General features: G+C 38.1%; 1 long non-coding RNA gene across 1 annotated transcript; it reads left to right on the plus strand.

Moving 5' to 3' along the window:
* The first annotated feature begins 715 nt into the window (after positions 1 to 715).
* LOC134295835 (uncharacterized) lies at positions 716 to 2,400 on the plus strand. Its single transcript, XR_010002430.1, has 2 exons — positions 716 to 918; positions 2,197 to 2,400. It is a non-coding gene; the product is annotated as an uncharacterized LOC134295835 (long non-coding RNA).
* Positions 2,401 to 21,285: the final 18,885 nt, after the last annotated feature.

Raw genomic sequence — 21,285 nt, forward strand, 5'->3', positions numbered from 1 at the left:
CCATGATGGCTCATAACTAGTGTTATCAGGCTAAAACCTGGATATAGGTATTGTACCTTTCTGTCATTGTTGAGCAGAAGTAACAGCTACTAAAATCCCCTCTTTTGCACAACCATTAAAAGTATAGGAGCTCTGTACAGCTTCCATTTGCCAGCCTCCCTCATGACAGAGATTAAAACAAAGTACATCTAAAACGTATTAGGATTAGAAGTTTATAATAAAACAAGGCATTCTATCAAAACATTGCTGAAACAGTGTAGAAAATGTAAAGACATAACAATAAGAAGGCACTGCACACCACACTGAAATATTCTAATGTGCAACCAGTTAATCATTCAATGCCTTTCCAAATTGAAAAAGTATCCACTCTGGAGAGCAGAGAGGGACCAGCTTACACTCCTGAAGGAAAGACTTAGCCTGGGAGCAGTTACTGGAAATACCATCTTCGGTGTTCTCATCTGACTGACAGAAAGTCACATGAATTTCTCAGAACTGAGATAGGTACACATAGGTGATTCTCAGATAGTCCAAAACCAAGTTGGATTAAGGTGACAAATTGTCTTTTGAGGGCTGGATTTAGGATGTCCCTGCAATTCAGAACCTCAAATAAACAGAGTTCAAAATCTAGAATTAGTGGCCTGACAGGTAAGCAGAGCCCAACTCTTCTCGTCTTGTAGTGATCATCATCCCTTGTGGGAAGAACACTCAGATTGTGCCATTGTGATATCATATGGTCGCAACAGCTTAGCATCCAAACATTCCAGGAAAGAACAATACAAATGTCATAAAGAAAAACAGTATTTGTACATTGTTTGATGGCTTAAGTAACCTGAAAGCACTAGATCCCATCTGGCCTTCTAAGCTAAGCAGGGTCAGTCCTGATTAGTATTTGGATGGGAGATCGCCAATGAATACCAGGTGCTGTAGGCTATTTTTCAGGAGTAGGAACTGGAGTATTCCTCTTTTAAGGACCCATTCAGACATGCCCAAAATGCGGTACCTATATGGGTTTTTACTGGGAGCATCCAAATGACAGTAAAGGTAAAGGTTTTCCCCTGACGTTAAGTCCAGTCATGTCTGACTCTGGGGGTTGGTGCTCATCTCCATTTCTAAGCCGAAGAGCCGGCGCTGTCCCTAGACACCTCCAAGGTCATGTGGCTGGCATGACTGCATGGAGCGCCGTTACCTTCCCGCAGGAGCGGTACCTATTGATCTACTCACATTGGCATGTTTTCGAACTGTTAGGTTGGCAGGAGATCCAAATGATGCCCCTGGTAAAAACAAATTAATTTGGAATAACCTTGGTTATTATGAATTAATTAAATACCCCATTAGTTCTGGGTCTTCCTGAAAGGCCCGGGTCTAATAGGGTATTGGGCCTGTGGGGACTCACCCTCAGGTAGTTCCAGGACTACCTAGAACTACCTGGGAGTGAATCCCCATTTCTCATCTCAAACCTTTTGGGCTCCTGGCACATCATTTCTTCATGCCAGGAGGACGCAAGGAGCACCTTAATGGTGGCCAGGTACATTTTTTACAGTTTTAAGGATTGTTTTAGGTGGCTTTGGCATGCTTTGGCATGTCCCCAGGAAAGTCCAGGTTTTTTGGGGGGACCTGCTTTGGCACAGATTTTGGTCTCTGGAAGCATCATAAGAAAGCTTTGTGAAATTCAGCAGGTGACTTAAAGGCACACACACAAATATATTCTTTACAATATGGTATGGATAGTATGGAGACTTTTGTTGTTGTTGCGGAACTACTTTCAACATATGCTATGCAATAAATTATAGGATTTAAAGAACTGAGAAGCAATAAAATACAATAAAAGATATTAATGATAGTTTTTTTGAATCGCCAATAACATCTGATTACATTAAAGGTGACGTATTTAATAACTGAATATTTTGAAAAAATACCCAGGCTCCTTTCATGCATTATATGAGTCAGCTATTGATGTGATTTATAATATATATAGTTGGGCTGAGAGTGCTGACTGTATATGCACTGTATATGGTGCTGTTCCCAGTGGGCATTTTAACAGCAGACACTACACAGCTACATAAAATTCCCAGTCTGAGTGTATCTATCTACATATAGAATACTAATGCAGTTTGGCACCACTTTAACGACAATGACTCAATGCTATGCAAAACATTTTTTTGAAATTCTTGCCACTGTGTTTTTCTCCCCTGACAGGCTTTATGGGTGTCAGGAAATCCATTTCTCAGCACGAAATGAATAACAGCAAATATTCCTTCCATCTCTTGTGTTAGAAAACCCGTGCTGTCATGTAGAAGAGGGGATTTCTGCAAATGTGCTTGTCATGCAAGGAATAACTACTGAGGTTTCTTTTTTTTTTCTACACAAATGTTAAATGAAAAGAAGCTTTATCCTCCCTTACATCTTGTCACTCTGTTATTAATCATATTATTTCATTTGGTACAATTACAGAAACTTTTGCTTCCCATTTATAATTACATTGATTAATTAATTGACTGATTGAATGACTGAAGGTGACTTTGAGATTGCAGTCTGTATATCTATATAGCTGTTAGTTTAAATGGATAAATCAACTTCTGTACATGTATTAAAAGTATAGTACAGTACCCTAAAGGCCCGGCCACCCAAATTAATACTGATAGCAATTTTGTTCACTACAATTGTCTTCATGACTGAGATATGACAAGATGGCCTTTGGTCTACTTCCACTTCTATTATTCTATGATTTTTCTGAAAGTTTTTTTTAAATCTTTTTGCATATAGCCATGTTGTTATTCCTGTTTAGACTTCATACATATTCAGCCATATATCTTAAATGAAGAAATTATTGTTTTCCTGAAAACAAATTAAACTGAAAGAGGGTGTGCATTTCCTGTGGTTTCCTAGCAACAACTACCTGCTTTTTCATTTCACATCTGGAAAGGAGCAACTTTGGAAGATACATCTAATCTTCCTAAGATTCAGAGAAAATATACCTCTTGGAATGCCCATCCTGTTCTGATATAAGGATTATGCAATTTTTAATAAAAAATGTGGGCCTATGAAAGAAATTCCATAATATCCAAGATCCATCATAGGTGATTCCATAATATTTTCCCCACGAACAGATCAATTTTATTGGTATAATTGGGTGGCATGTGTGTTTGGGTGTAATTGTACTGGGTCATTTCAAACCAACAGAAAGCAAAGCAGAATAAAACAAACAAATGAGCATGAGAGGCTAAAGTACTTCAATGGATTTGCATCAGAAAAGGAAGCAAAGCAGTACTGTTTTAATGAACTGCTCTGAACGTGGGAATATCAGTTCTATAACTGTTTAATGAATATGGACAAAGCTCTGAAATATGTTTTTTCTGAGAAACAAGTGATGCAAAAGAAGTACAGAAGGAAGCAGAACGATTCTATTTATTTATTTAATTTATATACCGCTCTTCTCCCCCAAGGATAACCCTGTTAAGAATGTTAGGGCCTCATCATATGCAGGGATAGAAGCACCTTCTCCTCACTTCTCTCTGCTGTCAGCACAGGGTCCCTAGAGCCCATCACATGACACAGGGCTATGTCCGGCTGCACTCCATGGGGCTCTGTGCCAGCAGCATTGTGGTAGTGGACTCCTCAGAAAAAAGTCAGAGGAGCTGAAAAGAAAGTGGGGAACAGTGAGGAAATGTCATGAGAAGGGATACCATGAATCCCGACGGTAGGGAACACAATGTGACCGTTCCCTCTGATGCCCCATGCATTCCCCGCAGTCCCCTCACTTTACAATGGGTCATCTGAAGAAGTCCTTATTATTTACCAATGAAATTGAAAGAGTAGCTGGGTGGATCCCTGACCTCTTTTTTATTTTTCTGTATTTGCCATTGACAATTTGTTTCAAGGCCTTGAAAGCCTTTTTGTTTTACTTCAGTATATGATATTTTGGCTGATATGCCTGAGATGAGAGCAGGAACTGGTACAATAATAACTCCTGATGTAACATTTGGTCTCTAAAGCATACTGAAGGTACCCCCAAGCATTTCCTCCAATATGAAAGTTTCAGGTTCTCTCATTGTATACATTGACTATTGGCTTCACTCCATCTTCTTCTCCAATTCATTTCTGATGGAAGTTCTCTCAAACCATTAGAAATAACAAAACAGAAAAACAAAAACAATACATATACACATGCAATAAAAATCTTTCTTAAAAGGTTAGGCAAAAAATTATCCTTAATCAGCATAGTCAATTTGTCCATCTCTACTAAATCTCATATCTTCATCAGCAATTCTTCTTGTTTTAGGATAACTGGTTCCTTCCATCTCTGAGCATATACAATTCTTGCAGTGGTTATCAGGCATTGTACCAATCTTCCAAACTAGATACAGTAGAGTCTCACTTATCCAAGCCTCGCTTATCCAAGCTTCTGGATTATCCAAGCCATTTTTGTAGTCAATGTTTTCAATATATCATGATATTTTGGTGCTAAATTTGTAAATACAGTAATTACAACATTACTTTATTGCGTATTGAACTGCTTTTTCTGTCAAATTTGTTGTGTAACACGATGTTTTGGTGCTTAATTCGTAAAATCATAACCTAATTTGATGTTTAATAGACTTTTCCTTAATCCCTCCTTATTATCAAAGATATTCGCTTATCCAAGCTTCTGCCGGCCCATTTAGCTTAGATAAGTGAGACTCTACTATATTTCACTTTAGTAAGAGTCCCAGGCTCTGTACAAGCATTCTGTAGGGTAAAGAGAAACACTGGTGAGAACCCTCTATGGCAGTTATAAATGTGTAATCTAAAGTTACACACTATTAACTATTACATATTCATGATCCCTATGTTGTCTGTAGTTTAGGGGCTATATAGAGAACACGAAAGTTCCCTGTTCCATTTGCTAGGTCATAGCCACTGTGATGAATAAAGGTCTGTTGACATTCTCAATTCCCTTTGTACAAGTGGTCTCTGGCATGAGAGGGAATGTCAACAAAGGTCCTGCTTCTGCTTGTTACACTAGAGATTGCTCATGTGAACGAGGTGGAAAATGAGTGATAGGAGAACAGGCCTCTGTCAATTTTAGTGGCTGCTTCGTCGAAAGTGGGGACTGGAGTGGATCAGGACAGGAATCACTGTGCAAAAACAAAATTATATATATCCTACACAGGATTATGGCTACTGATTCTATGTGTATTATTGTAGCCCATGTTTCAAGAATGTTGTTTCATATATTTTGCATTTATCACATTTGAATCTCTTCTTCTCTCCATATGGTAGTTATTACATTTTATTATCACAACAGGTTATCAACATAAGAGTTTTCGCAGTTCAGACTAATACTTTTATTATTCACTACATCATATTGAGTTTTTTTAAAATACTTACATTTTCATCCTAATTGTAGGAAATTTTAGTCAATTGCTTCTCACCTTCCCCTTTAAATAATAACAATGCAAATGCGGCAAGCAGAATTCTCTCAATGTGTGTGTTCATTCACTCAGTCGTCTCTGACTCTTTGTGACCTCATAGACCAGTCCACACCAGAGTTCCCTGTCGGCTGTCGCTGCCCCCAGTTCCTTCAAGGTCAAGCCAGTCACTTCAAGGATACCGTCCATCCATCTCGCTCTTGGTCGGCCCCTCTTCCTTTTTCCTTCCATTCTCCCCAGCATCGTGATATTTTCCAAGCTTTCCTGTTTTCTCATGATGTGGCCAAAATACTTCATATTTGTCTCTAATATCCTTCCCTCAAGTGAGCAGTCGGGCATTATTTCCTGGAGGATGGACTGGTTGGATCTTCTTGTGGTCCAAGGCACTCTCAGGATTTTCCTCCAGCACCAAAGTTCAAAAGCATCTATCTTCCTTCGCTCAGCCTTCCTTATGGTCCAGCTCTCACATCCATAGGTTACTATGGGGAATACCATTGCTTTCACTATGCGGACCTTGCCAGTGGGATGTCTCTGCTTTTCACTATTTTATTGAGGTTCTCTCAGTAGGAAACATTATCGTCTGTGTAGATTTTTAGATCCTGAGACCTGCAATTAATATAATTTTATTAAACTATATAATATATTTTTACTAATAAATATAATTTACATTAATATAGGGGGTATTTTATAATCATACCTAGCATTTATAAAGCAAAGTTTAATTAATTAATGCTTCATATTTCTTCTCGTTCATGTTGCCCTATTTGCCACCTCTTCAGTTTAGAGTTTAATTGTTATAACTATTTACACCTTTAATTAACTATGAATCATAACCTTTCTTCACTGGATGGATTAATCTACTGCATATGGATTTTGTGCATCCTAAGAACTTGGGTCTATTGCATTTCTTCTTGTTGCCTATGACCAGGAACACTTGTAATAATCACATTCATAGTAGATGGGGAAGATTTTTTTAAAGGTTCGCAGCTATGGCCACTTGCTTTCTGCAGAAGTATATTGCACTTCCATATCAATAGGGCATATGTTTGAAGGTCCCCTGTGGATAGAATACCTGAAACTATGGACAATAGTGAACCCTATATTTTGATTATAATTGGGATAGAAGCATACCATAGAATGGCACTGGAGTACCTAGAAAAGTACACAAATGCTCCTGAGGGCAGGATAGGATTTTGAAGTGTGTGTGAGCAAAACAATTGATATTGAATTCTTGGATAAGGTAAGCTACATTATGATAACAACAGAACAAAAAGTAATGTAACATGTAATGTGGATAATTATTATAGCTTTTAGTTAGCTTTACAGTCCGGCATATAAAAAATGATGCAGATATAATCTTATTCTTTTACTTTTATTTAATATGCAATATGGATTATTACTACAGCTACAATCTCTCATCAGAAGCTTTATCTCTTTATCTCAGGCATCCACAAGGACTTCCAAGTGTATGAAGGTCATTGAAGATAGTGTGATTGCTGAGTCCAGTTATAAGAAAGTATTGAATGCTTGTCTGTTTCTCTCTCCACTCTGCCTTAACCAGAGAATGGCCAGGTTTAGGGTGCTACAGCTGAGAAAAAATGGGTTTTGGGGAGGATTTGGGTAATGACCTCAAAAAAGTGAGCTTTGATTATGTAAATTTCACTTACATCAGAATTTTTTTCCATTTTTAAATAAAATTTTATTTACATGCATTAACATCTTACAGTGTAAACAAAACACGAAACAATGAACATTTTACAAACACACCACCAAGGCCTGAACAAGTATCATTTCCTTTACCATAAATTTATGAGTCAACTAGTAAACAAATGTCATATCCAAAATTCCTGACCAGCAAGGTTGCATTGTTTTCCTTTTTCACTCTCTAAAACATATTTAATAAAACATATTTAATAAACATATTTAATAAAAACTGACCAGTATAGATCAAAATCAGATCTATTCGTTTTCCCCCTGAACATCCTCATTTCTATTGATAATTTATCATTTAAGGCTACATTCCATACCTCCCCATACCATGTTTCCAGTGTGAGGTTGGTTACTATCTTCCAATTCCTTGCAATTATAAGTCTCACCACTGTGAGTAAAATAAACACCAATTCTTTATTTTCCATTTCTAAATTCAACTTTGTGGTGTCCATTAATAATGCTAACCTAGCATCTGGGGTGATGTTTAATCCTATAATGTTACCTATTTCTGTAAATACATTGTTCCATAAACTCTTCAACTGGGGGCATTCCCACCATAAATGAAAATACATCCTTTTATGCATGCCACATCTCCAACAGAAGTTATTGCTCCAAATTGCTATATGTGTGTGTGTAAAGAAATCCTTGCAAAGAAATCCTTGCAAAGTTGGTTTGCAAAGGGAACTCTGCAAAAGAGCTCAGACTTTTTGCAGAGGCAAGGCCACACCTAAAACAATGTATCTGTTTGATGGCAGGTGGCTGAGATTGTCAGTTGGGAATCTGGGCTTCAAGAGAGAGCACAGAAAAGTCAGGCTCTCTTCCTACGGTCAAGTAGTGTTTTTGAATATGCTATGCTATATATATTGAATACTGATTGATTAGTTATTGATCTTATGCAACTACATGGACATTGTACGATTGCAGAACTGTTTTGTATTTCTACTCAACGAGCAAGAGTAAAGTTTCCTTTGTTCTTTTCAATTCCTCTGCCTGGTCTGAGTCTTTTGCACATGGTGTTAACTGGACGCTACTGATTCCGCTATACTCTCACCTGGTAAGAGAAGTTACTTTGCTTCCTATCCATCTGGTGTAGTTTAACCAGTGTGGTATACCATCTCCATATGACTTTGTATACATTTTCTTTCAATCTTATTGACAGATTCTTAACCACTCTCCACTTTAGAACCCTTTTCCAATAGAGATCCTCCAGAGGCCCTAGGTCTCCTTTCCATACCTTTTCTAACAGCTTCAGCCCTATTTCTTCACCTATTAATCCATTATATATTTTACCAATCAATCCTTTTCCAAATATTCCTTGCCTTTTAAGTTTACTTAGCCATTCTTCATATTTATTCAGCTCTCTACATTTGGGATTTTTTTACCTAACCAATCCTTTTTCCAGTTATGTAGCTATTGCCTCTCAAACCAATTCAGGACACCTTGTTATTCTAACTTGTTAAACTTGCCCATCAAATTTCATATCCATTCCTTCCAAGAAAGAGCAATTTCCACCTCCACTAATTTTTTATTCTTAAGTTTAATTCTCATGTCTTCTGGGAAATTTTCCAGTAAAACTATTAGGGTGAGGGGAGAAACTCCTGGAAACATCTCATTTTTAAACTTAACTCATGTCTCCATACATCATCAGAATTGACCAATTGGATGCTGGCTATGATTTTAGTATCTCGCCCCACCCCTATCTCTGCTCAAAGATATTAAAGTGCATTTTTAAAAACCTATAAAACTCTCATAAAATTGTAAGGTGAAATGCTTGATCTTTTTATGCAAGAATAAAACCTGTGAAAATTTAAGTCCCTATCACACAGCACTGTTATACCACTATTATGCCATAGGAATATTGTATGAAATCCAGTAAGGTTTAGAATTCTTAGCCAGAGAACTCACAGAATTCCAGATAAGGATTTCATGGCAATTAAAGTGTAATAATAGTGCTATAATAGTGGTGTGTGAGAGGGATATTTGATTCTTGTATAAAAACTAATCTCTTTGGCAATTACTTGGTACTATAACAGAAACAAATTACTTTCCATGATCTGGCTGCCTAGCTCCTAAATGTTTCTTTTGACAGAATGTCAGGAATTGATGTTACTGAGTGCCAAAAATGTCAGTTTGAGAATCTGAACGGTGATGAAAATGACTGCTACCATGGTTCAGGTGAATAAATGCAATAAAATAACAACATAGTAAACTGATGTAAATAAACTATACAGCTCTGCTTGGAGCCCCAGAGTAGTATAAGCTAATTTTGAAGAGTTGTGATGGAATGGTGGAAAGCGCTATAACTGTAAGTAATTAAAAAAAAGAAAACATTCTTAAAAATCTTGAAGGGATGAAGAGCATGCTAGATTGCTTCACATTATGCAGCTTGCATGTCCATTATCTAAAATGCTTGGGCCAAAAGTGTTTTAGATTTCGTATTTTTTCAGATTTTGGAATACTTGTACAGGAAGTTCTTGAGTTACAAACATTCAACTTACAAATGACTTATAATTAAGAATGGAGGTGAGACAATGGGAAGTGAGAGAAATCTACCCCTTGGAATGGAAATTCACCCCTGAAGGAATTATCATGGGGAAAAGGGGTCTCCACTGAAGCTTTCTCACCAATCCTTGTTTCCACAGCAAGCCAAATTTTTCAAAATCCAATTACCACAGGGACAGAAAGTGAGATGAAATATTCTGAATAGGGGCACAGACAGCAAAACATGGAAAGGGTGCTATCCAAACCTTGTGTGTGTGTGTGTGTGTGTATTTTGTTGGAGTTACACTGTAAAATGTGCCTGTTCCAACTTATAAACAAATTAAACTTAAGAACAGACCTGAAGAACCTATCTTGTCCATAACGTAGGGACTGCCTTTATTTGTACATAAGTACATAATGAGATGTCTTGGGGGTAGGACCCAAGCCTAAACATAAAATTAATTTATATTTCATATATACATTATACACTTATGCTCAAAGGAATTTTATACTAATTTTGTGCATGAATAAAAGTTTATGTACATTGACTAATCAGAAAGCAAAAATGTCAGTATCTCAGTCACTCATGTGGACAATTTCTGATTTTAAAGTATTTTGGATTTTGGAATTACGAATAAGAGAGACCCAGTCTGTTTTAGCTTATACAAAATGTTTTAAACTGTCCCCTCATTGGGGAAAACAAGAAACCTGTGAGCTGTTTCCGGGAGGATCTGCACTTCAAATTAGCGTTTTTTCCAATTTAAGGCAGATGAAGGAATCAAACAAGAATTATCAAAATGGCACTCCCAAAGGTCTTCTGCCATGCAATCCTCTGGGCTCCAGAGCATCAAGTTTTTTTTTTTTTAAGTATTCTTCCTAACAAAGGAAATTACGGGTGGATTCGAGCTGGTCATTGACCGTAATAAAAGTTTCTACTTCTTCTTCTTCATTCAGTGAATACATTCTACAAAATAAATGTAGCATGCATGCACATGCACGTGCACACACACGGCAAAGTTTAAGGCCAGAATTCTGTTGAGATTTACCAAAGAATACCAAAGGATTGAGCTAGTGGAACTATTTCTTAGAAGGTATACAGTATCCACTATAATGTGGCCTAACAGCCACTGATTGAAAATACGGAATAGGAGTGTGCAATTTCGTTAAACTCCATTCTGTTTTTGGTATTCAGATTTCAGAGGACTGTTTTTCAGGAACCTCCCAAATTTGGTTGGGAAAATCCATTTTTTGATCCGGGAAGATCTGGCTCCCCTTTCCATCATTTTTAGGGCATCAAGAAACCACCCTTTCTGGGATTGTTTCTCCTTATATCCTTTAATAAGGCCTGGATTAAAGGCATCAGACTTAAGAAACCACCCTTTCTGGGATTGTTTCTCCTTAAATTCTTAAATAAGGCCTGGATTAAAGGCATCAGACTTAATAATCCACCTTTTCTGGGATCGTTTCTCCTTAAATTCTTAAATAAGGTCTGGATTAAAGGCATCAGACTTAAGAAACCACAATTTCTGGGATTGTTTCTCCTTAAATTCTTAAAAAAGGCCTGGATTAAAGGCATCAGACTTAAGAAACCACCATTTCTGGGATTGTTTCTCCTTAAATTCTTAAATAAGGCCTGGATTAAAGGCATCAGATTTAAGAAACCACCCTTTACGGGATAGTTTGGACTCAACACCCTTTCAATGAAGCTGAGTTAAAGCACTCCCTTTAAACACTTATTACAATGGGAGTCATACCACCTGAATGAGTATTAGCCATTCTTTAAAAAAGATATGAATTCCTTCCTCATTTTATGGTAGCTTTAGAAAAGGTAAGATACTTCTACGCCACATTTGAAGCTTGTCTCATGTGAAGAGCACCATCAGTGGTAATTTCTTAAGTATGTAGAAAGTAAACTGCTTATTTATCACTACTTGAGTCAAAAAGTAAGCCAAGCAATGCAGAGCTATGAGCAGCACTGAGAATTTAGATCACTGGTCTGTCTTTCTCTGAGCCCTTCCACACAGTACCTATTATTAGGAAGAGAACGTGTTAAAAGGGGGGAGGGGCAAATTACATTTGTGCTAAATGCGCACTCAATCACAGCAACAGAAGGAAACCCCATTTTAAAAAGATCATTTTTTATTCTAGTTCTGGGCAAAAAAGCAGATTTCCCCATGACTGTATTGCCCTGCAGTCATGTAAAGTTCAGGATTTCCCTCTTTACCTCGTATGGACACTGCTTCCTGTCCGTGCAGGTTTTAAAAAGCCTGAATCAGCTGATCATCTGTTTAGGCCCCCACAGAGACAAAGCTGATTTCCAGCTGGTTTCAAGAGAGGAGAAGCAGAGAGCCATTAGAGGTCTCTGAAAGTGTTTATTTTAAACTTTATAATATTAAATCGATCATGAATAAGCAATTGGGGAAAGAGGGAAATCCAGTGGCATTTTCTAAAAAAAAACATTTCCCGCTGTTATGTGTTGATGTTTATATGCACACATAGGAATTTCTCCATAATTGTATTTGGATATTTTCATGTACACATATGCAGATCAGTGCATAATTGAGTGATTTTTTTTTTAAACTGCCAGCAGATTTCCCCCGTCTGCCCTCCATTTTATCTTGAGACACAGAAAAGCTGTGAGGACAGCGGGAGAAGAAAGCCCGGGACTGGCAGGTGTGATTGTGGACCTGTTTTGAGGTACCCAGTTTGTTTATCCCCCCCCCTTCAAAATCCACATTTTGGTGCCTTCTGGAAGTGCCCGCAAAAGCCTGCTCACAATAGAAAAATGGAAGCCCAGCTTGACTAAAAGGCACGCCATCCCTTTCTTCTGTTCTGATTGGCTCAACAGGCAGGGCTCATAGGGAAGGCTGATGTACACTCTCCATGCTCCACATGAAGCCGAAAAAAAGTGAAAGCTGTAGTTTTGAACAGCATCATGGTTTGTTGCAGCTGGAAAAAAATGGCGGCAGAGTCTGTGCCATTATAATTGGCTGAAAGAGCTGAAATAGCCGGAACAGCTGGAGCCCGCTTTAAAGAACAGATCTGTGCACAGCCCAAATAGTTCAGAAATCTTCCTTATGTTAGGGAATTCATGCAGAAGAGGGAATTTCGGCATAAATGTTAAATTTACAGCAACCTTCATTAACTAAAGGTTCCTGTACAGTGGAACCCCTAGTTAAGAGTATCCTAACTCTTTCAACTGCCCCTCAGCCTGGGTTTCACTTTGACATAAGAGTTGTGTTTTGAATAAAGAGCTAGTGCCAGAGGGAGAACTAGTGCAAGAATATAGGGCTTTAGGGATTCAAGGGAGCAGCCTCCATGTGTCTGTGTCTCTGTGCCTTATGCTTCATGCCTCATGCTCATATCTGCTTTGGGAGATTGCTGTCTGTTTTGAGGAACTTTGGGTTAGTTGATTTTGTGTAGTTTTTATTCCTGGTATGTTTGGCTTTATGAAGAGGGAGAGGGAAAGAGAGAAAGCAAGAGAGGGAGGGAGGCTGGAATGAGTTCAGTATGAAGAAAATTATGCTTCTGCCTCTTCAGTTTGTGCTTTGTGCTTCTAGCATTTTAAAGTTGTTCTTTTTTTTAATTGTTCCAGATTTTGCCTTGTGGTTACACTGGCCAATACACATTTTGTTGCCTCAAATGTGCTTGCCTGCCACAACTTTGTGCTTCTACCATTTTAAAGTTAACCTTTCTTTTTATTGTTCCATGTTAATGTGCATTTATACATTATTTGTTATTTATAAAGCACATTTTCTTATTTAAAAACAGATTAATAGCATTTAAATGCATTTAAATGAGAAATTTGCTTTGAGATAGGAGCATTTAAAGTTAAAAGCTCGGTCATGGAACTAATCAAACTCTTAAGTCACAGTATCACTGTATTTCACATGTCAACACAACTGACCACAATTTTTCTTCCCACGTAGATCAGACATCACATAAGTATGCTGGCAGAAATTTGTACTCAAGCAGCTTTATATGTGATCTCAGCCTGAATTCTTTTTTAAAAAGCAGCAAAAATAAGCACATTATCTGCAACATCTTATGTCTGAAAAGGATTACTTGTTTTTGTGAAAAGGAAAGTAAATGCTTTAAGAATCAGAAAGAAAGAGAATTTGACGTTCTTCTCCTACTCCTCCTCTTCCTCATTGTTATTTTCCATTTCCCTCCCTTAAATGAGACTCAACATTTAAAAAAATACAATTTAAAACCTACAACATATAAGTATTAACATGGAATTAAATCTAAGTTATCCCACTCTCACATAAACACTTGCCTATTTCAGTATAGTTTGGCAGATATAGATGTGAAGATGGAAAAAACCCTATATTTATCAGAATCATAGTCCTCCTACAACAGCATATTGAACAGCCTTTGGTAAAACATACCCTATGATTAGGAAGTGGATTTGTCAGTCACTCAGTCTTTTCTCCATCTCTCAGTATCTTCATAGAAACAAATCTGTAAAAAAATTAATTGAAATGCATCAGAGTTGGTTGGAAAATGCACAATTACATTTAGTTTTGTCGGACTATAATATGCATCATAGGGAGAAACTAGTTGCGGAACTCATCCCAGTATGAACTCTCAGGGCGGTTCCATACAGCACTTTAACCTGAGCATAATTGCCTTTCTTTAAACATCATTGCATCTGGGTTGAAGTCCAGACATCTCCTCCCACATCCACACTTTCCTAGGGGGTGTCCAAATGCCCTGCTAGACTTTCTGGCAGGGAACCAGGACACAAAACAAAACTCCCCAAAAAACGTTTAAAAATGAAAATAACTTAACCCGGCTGCCATTACCCCTTCTCCAGAGCTCTCCTGGTGCATGGAAATGATGCACCAGGAGAAAAGGGGAGCGGGACTGATTTTCCTTCTCCCCCCTTCTCCTGGCACACCATTTCTACATTCTAGGAGAGCTCCGGAGAAGGGGAAATAGTGCCAGGGTAAGTTATTTTCCTTTTTAAATGTTTTTCAGGAGGGCTGAGTAGGGCATTAGAGCCTTTTCGGATATTCTGGGATCATGGAGCCAAGGCTCTAAGGACGGCCCCCTCAGAAGTCCCAGGATGTCTTCTATCACCGCCCACAGCTGGAATGTCCTGGGTCTTTCAAGAAGACCTGAGTCTTTCCAACTGACAAATTATTTCAGAACAAAACAGGGTTTCCTGCTTTGTCCCGAAAGCATTTGTTTTTACGTGGGGCATCATTTGGATGTCTTGCATGAAAACATGGGACACCATGCACTTTAGGTGCTGTCTGGATGCACTCTCATTTCAATATCTGTCTGTTTGCTTTATCACTAAGGCCCTTTCTACACTGCCATATAATCCAGATTATCAAAGCAAATATTCCACAATACCTGCTTTGAACTGTACTATATGAATCTACACTGCAATATAATCCAGTTCAAAGCAGATAATCTGGATTTTTAGGGCAATGTAGAAGGGGCCTAAAAACATTGGATAATCCAGGTTTTTTTCCCTCCCATAAGAAGCCACTGTTACTGTTCTTAGACTCTTTTAAAAATGTATTTCCACACCTCCACATGAAAAAAAACAACAGAAAAATTAATAAATTCATGGCCCTGTTTGAGGTTGTTCCAGTTAATTCAATTTGTTGACATCTCCTGGCTTACTATAGTGACACCAGGTGTTAATCAATGGTGATGAAACTCCAGTGGGGGGGGAGGCTTAATAAAGGTGATCTATCTTAAGAGACATTCTGAAGAACAGTTTAAAAGATAAAAACCTTCCAATAAAGTGCCAGAAAATGGTGCTCAGTAGATAACTGAGCAGTGAGTGCTTGAAGGTATACTTCCGAACAAACTTAATGAGAGTGCTCTGCCCAAAGGGTTTCACGCCATGTCAGTAATTTCCAGAGTGAAATGGTGCTGCAGGAATTGGATGGCTGAAATGTGATCTACCCCTGGCCTCGTCCCTTTGAGTGAATTGTAACATTAATTCTTCTTTCTCCTCCTCCTAAATTTTGAATTGCCTCCCTTAGGAGTAAGTCAAATAAAGCTCGCTTGCCTAAAGGACATGTCAATATACTGGAAAGTCCCAAGGTATGGAGGAAGGAACATAAAGAGAGGAATTGAATGAAAACTATATACACACATAATGAGGGGGAGGGTCCTTCTACACATGCAGTAAAACCCAGTAGTAACTGAGATAAAAGGGGGGTGGCAGCTAAGTGACATTTGGGTAAAGTGTGGGCTGATAGCATGTCCACATACAGAACTGTAAGTCCTGGGAAATGGTCTCTCATTGTCTTTATAGCCTTTCTTTGTAGAAGATCAAGATGGAGGGTGGACAGGGGACATCCTGTGGAAGGTTGTTTACTCTAGCAGCATGGAAGATGAAAAGGAAAATTAAAGAAAGATGACAGACAGGAATGGAGGTAACCTATTACCCCTCCCAGGGGGTCAACTGGGGCATTTTTCAGCAGCCCCCTTGCCTCCCTTGCTCCAAATTCTACCAAGTGCTATAGCAGGGAAGGGTTTCTACTGTCTACTATTCACTCCACTTTCTGAGCTGATTTTTCCATGTGTTCTATGTTACATTGGGATCTGCTGTAGCACATTAAAGGGCTTATCTCAGACACTACTGTGACTTTCTTCAATGCTCCATAATCCTGTGCATTGGCAGTGTGCATTGGCATAGTCACCTTGAAGCTGCATTAAATGGTCAGTGGAGATGGGACCTTGGTCAGTCTCGCTGTCCTAGATCTTTTAGCTGAAATCAAGTTTATTTATTTATTTATTTATTTATGTATTAGACTTGTATACTGCTACTCCCAATTTGGCTCGGAGCTGTTTACAGAAATAGATTAAAACAATACAATTAGCTTTAAAATAACAATAACTGGTTGAGTCACAATGTTCAGCAGTTGAAATCTGAAGATAGAAACTATCAGGTCAAGATGGAAAATAATTTTATGTCTTCACTGACTTTACCCATTTCACACATCTTACGGGTTGTGAGACAAAACAAGCTTGCCTCAGATACCCATCCTTAGGTGCATAAAAAATGTAAACAGCAAAAGACGTGTACAGTCAAAATATCCATTTACCTCAATGGGGAAAATGGATGCACAAAGTATGTTAGAAAAAGACAAAGGTATAGTTTCAGAGGGACAAAATGAAATATCTGCCTCCTGGATAATTTTCAGGCTGCAAATTTCTGGCATTGCAGTAGCTTAAATCTTCACTTGACTATTTCAAAACCCAGCTGAGGCATTCAAAGAAAAAGCCAGGCACAGTTACTAAGGGAAAGTGAACACCTTACAACAGTTCTAGTTGTGAATTCACAATGTTTCACTTTCTGAAATGTTAGGCCCCTTCCACACAGCTGTATAAAATCCAAATTGAACTGGATTATATGGCAGTGTGGACTCAGATAATCCAGTTCAAAGCAGATATTGTGGATTATCTGCTTTGATATTCTGGGTTATATGGCTGTGTTGGGACTGAAGGAAAACATCCTTTGTGTTGGGGAAGAACCATTATTGCGGGTCAGTGCTGTACTCTCCCTCCTTCTGGGCTCTATTATGGGAAAAATGTATAAAGAGCTGCATATAATATGGAAGCTGAGGACAAATTCCCAGGTAAGAAGAAGAAGAAAATTCTCACAAGCTGACAAGATGGAAAGAGAAGGAAAGTGGAATTCAGAAAAATAAAATAAAATCAAATGTAAGATTTTTCCCCATTCTTATTAACAGGATGTAGACAGAACTATAACTGAAAGCATGCTTGGATCTTTGGTTTCCTTTAATGCTTGGTTGGTGTTGGGGGATAAATGGTGACTTCTCTAATGTATTAATAAATAATACAAGTACAGACAAAATGCCATAACCTATAGTATTCTTACCACTTAACTCTGTTATTTGCATTTAATTCATCTGTAAGGTGGAAAACATGTGCCTAATGTTACTGGCAAAGGTGCTGGATGTGGTTGCAATATTGATACCTCTGGGGAATATTTAAGAACAGGGCCAAATAAGCAAATCCTGACACGCGCAATTGTTATTCAACATCTTGCTACTTCCTCTCTTTTCTTTCATCTTCAGTGTGCTAATCTGAATGCTCTTCCACCTTTCCACCTTGCAACCCTGGGAATACTCATTGTTCATTCTTCTGAGGATTAGAGTGTGCCAGGAATTCTTAATGGGTTATATTTGCTGAACAGAACATGATCTTCTGTTAATCAAGCTTGCATTGTCTCCCTGAAAAAGCGTATTTCGTTTTGCATCTATGTGGGCAATGAAAGTCAATGTACTCCTGAGAAGAATATTGGGATTGTTCTCTGGTTAACATTCATGCGTTCGCTCAATGGCTTTGGAGAGGTCAAACTGTTTCTCAAGCTCATTTTAATATCTGTCAAATGAGAATGTCAAGGCTGGCATGAAGGGAACTACAGCCCTCCCATTCACAACTTAGTTTCCATGCTAAATTAGTTACAAAAAAGAGAGTTCATTTCAGAGTGGGGTGGGATATACCTGTTGCTATGTCTCCCCAAACCTGCGGGGAGAAAAAATTGAGAATTTCGGATTTTGAAAGCTTCTAGGAATGGAGATTACTTTTAAAAGCAAAGGGAAACCCAAAGCAACAGGTCTTGTCCCCAATATCATTCTGCAAAACTACAGGTACATTTCTGGCCATTTAAAGGAAAGCTTTTTTTCTCTCTTCATGTGTACTGAAGACACTGTGGCCTGTAGTTAATCATGGGGCACATCTACATTGTCCACTGAATTTGGGGTGAAACCAGCATAAAAGGAAGCAGTTTCACTGTGCTGATGACTATACTGCAAGTCCTGGAATGGGTTTGAGGCACAGAGGTTGCTTACACACTGCAGGGACTGGGTGGTCCCAAGATGATCCCAGCATACTGGTTTCACAGCCATAGATAATACAGGGTTTTTTCCAACTGTCCCCTCTGTAATATACATGTGTAGATTGCTGGAGTGACCCCTCCAGCTTTGGCTGTGTGATGTGATGCTTTACAATAAAGCATGCTGATACACATGAAGGCAAGGGTTCTTAATTTTTTTTTGTTCCATGGACTACTTTGTAATCAGATCCCTTATTGGAATGTAGTAGCAGATTGTTTTATGATACTACTCAACATTGGCATATCTTAAATTAAATTTAAGTTGATTAAAATAAAATTAAATTGAAATTGACCTTGAAGGAGCTGAGTGGCGACGGCCGACAGGGAGTTCTGGCGTGGGCTGGTCCATGAGGTCACAAAGTCGGAAGTGACTGAACGAATAAACAACAACAAAAATAAAATGTTAGGATTATTCAAAATTATGTTTTACAACTTTTACACAATTGATATTCTATCTTGGTGCAATCTATTCAAACCAACATTTTTCAGCAAACATAAAACCATCTCTATCCTTACAAACCTTTTTGGGGCAATTAACCACTGCACCCAAAATAAAAGTCACACTAAATCCATAATATACTATGTATATTATTTTGAATTCAAGCTCATGGAACCTCTGAATCCTTTCCACAAATCCTGATTAAGAATCCCTGCATTAAAGGCTCTATTTTGGAGTATTTCTCGACTTTAATCATTTCAATTTAAAGCTTTTAAAGCTGCATGTACATTTTCAGTATGTGTTGTATAACTAACCATCACACTGTTAGCTGCCTTCAAACAGCATTAAATGGCAGTGTAGATGTGGACCTGGTCTCTCAGTTCCCAGAGTTTTCCCACTCCTTACTTTAGGTTATTCTATTTACATATGATCCTTCTTTGCTTAGGTTTGTCCATTTTTAGGGTTGCTGGAACTCATTTGGTCAAAACCCATTTGGTTAGGCCTGTTCTGGCTAAATATTAATATAAAACTAGGGAAAATGTCACCTTCTGGCTAGTGTAGGACTGCAATTCTCATAAACCTTAACCAATAAAGCCAATAGTGAGGGATGACGGAGTGGCAGTTGAGAAACATCTGAAAGTCCATGTGTTCTAAATTCTTTTCCTAAATTGCTTGGTTCTTGACACTTGCTGCTGTTAATTATTTCTTTATTGTTTTGATCAAGTGTTGGTGATTTTTGTTTAATACTGAATTCCCCTGTAATTTTCACACTGTGGATTAGGTATGCTTATCATAATACCCACTGGAATTGGAAGACTCAGACACAGCAAGCTTGGTTTGCTAGGAATTTATTTACAGCTCTTGATAACAGTGACCTTTTCTGAGTTTGGGGAGCTGGAAGCTAAGGCAGTTGAGAGGCCTACTTCCCAGCAGGAGGTGGGAGATGATGAGGACTCACCTCCATCCTTTGATGATTATCAAACAGATAAGGAGCGACTAAAAAGAAATGCTGACACAGACACACAATTCTGAGTGGGATGAACTCATTTGGATGTTGTACAGAATTTAGTTTTTTGTGCAAAAAGAAAAAGCTCAACAAGATTTATCTTCACAAAAGTACTCATACACGTAATATTTCCTAAATATTGTGTCATTTTTTCAAAAAAATAGCAAGACAAGATCTCAATGTTTTCAATAAATATTAGGTAAGAATTGCCATAGATTGACCTTTTTCTAGACTCCATTACCTTTTGGGAATACCAAGACAAAACTCACAATGCTCCTTATATTGGAATTACTCAATTTATATTCTGCTACATCCTTCTAAAAGCCTCAAGGTGAAAATTAATAACCACAATAAAATCTCACGGATGCAACAGAACCATTACACTATAATAATATATGCAGCATACTGGTATATAACAAAAGTAGAGAAGCACTTACTAAGAAAAGCATGATTAATTCTAGTATTGAACTATTAGATTCCCCAAAGCAAATAAAGAATTTATGATAAGATCATGATGTCATTGTGATATGTGATACTTGTGAGTTTCCCATCCTCACCAAGATCACATTCCTCATGTGATTATGTCTGATGCTGTGAACTTCCCCATTTCAATCAAAAGCACGGTGGGGGGAAAGGTTGGAAAAGTAACTTTTTTTAAATAGAACTTTCAGAATCTCCAGGTGGCATAGTCTGCCCATATTGATGGAGATTCTCTCTGTTATAGCCACAGACTCACAAACCATATCAGATGCACTTTAAACTAGGTCCACCAGGGAAGAGGATCAACAGCCCTGCAGACAGTATTTTACCCATGACCACAGATAAGGACCAAGTACCAAGAGCACAATAATCTCAAATAGACAGCTCAGGACAAGGTCCCAGGGGCTTACATGTCTTTGCACTAATGCACGGAATATGGGAAATAAACAAGACAAACTCCAACTTTTAGCACAACAACATATTTATGATGTCATTACATCACAGAAGACACACAAGACTGCAATTCAGGAAACCAGCTTGAAAGCATCTGGATAGGAATCAAGGAAACCGAGACTTTAAAAAATTTCGTTGTGGATGTCTACTACAGACCTCTGAACCAGGATGAAGAACTTGATGAAGCTTTCTGTCAACAGTTGACTATACAGGCATAAAAAAAGACATGTAGTAGTCATGGGTGATTTCAACTATCCTGATACTTGCTGGAAAACAAACTCAGCCAACAGTAAAAGGTCTAATAAATTCCTTGCTTGCCTTGCAGACAATTTTATGGTCCAGAAGGTAGAAGAGGCAACAAGGGGATTGGCTACTCTCAATCCCATCCTAACAAACACGGAGGACCTGATCAATG

Source organism: Anolis carolinensis, chromosome 2, assembly GCF_035594765.1.
Source record: "Anolis carolinensis isolate JA03-04 chromosome 2, rAnoCar3.1.pri, whole genome shotgun sequence".
Taxonomy (NCBI): domain Eukaryota; kingdom Metazoa; phylum Chordata; class Lepidosauria; order Squamata; family Dactyloidae; genus Anolis; species Anolis carolinensis.